The following is an 820-nucleotide window of genomic DNA, read 5'->3' on the forward strand; positions in this document are numbered from 1 at the left end:
TAGATTGTAAATGGGATGCTGGTCCAAATCTAGTCATGGCAAATAGATTGTAAGTGGGAAATTCCAGTCTATTCCAGTAATGTCAAATAGATTGTAAGTTGGATGCTTGTCCAATTCCAATTTATTCAAGTCCTGTCAAATAGATTGTAAGTGGGATGCTGGTCAAATTCCAGTCTATTCCAGTCATGTCAAATACATGTAAGTGGGATCGCACTTCCAATCTATTTGACTTCGCTGATATAGATTGGAATTGGGATCCCACTTCCAATTTATTTGACTTAACAGAAATAGATTGGAAGTGGGATCCCACGAAACATGTATTTGACTTGGCTGAAATAGATTGGAAGTGGGATCCCAATCCCAATTTATATGACATAGCTTAAATAAACTGCTAGTGGGATCCCACTTCCAATCTATTTCAGTCAAGTCAAATAAATTGGAAGTGGGATCCCACTTCCAATCTAATTCAGCCAAGTCAAATACATGTTTCGTGGGATCCCACTTCCAATTTATTTGACTTGACTGAAATAGATTGGAAGTGGGATCCCACTCCCAATTTATTTGATTTGGCTGAAATAGATTGGAAGTGGGATCCCACTCCCAATTTATATGACATAGCTTAAATAAGCTGGTAGTGGGATCCCACTTCCAATCTATTTGACTTGGCTGATATAGATTGGAAGTGGGACAGTGAGATCTCAGCTCTCTGACATCATATTATGATATTAATGCCACTCCTCTTTAAGTCTGGGTCTGCTGACATCACGGTGTGATTTTGGAGAAGATTGGAATATGTCAAAAATTTGACCCAAAAAAAGTC

Source organism: Hoplias malabaricus, unplaced genomic scaffold, assembly GCF_029633855.1.
Source record: "Hoplias malabaricus isolate fHopMal1 unplaced genomic scaffold, fHopMal1.hap1 scaffold_179, whole genome shotgun sequence".
Lineage (NCBI taxonomy): Eukaryota > Metazoa > Chordata > Actinopteri > Characiformes > Erythrinidae > Hoplias > Hoplias malabaricus.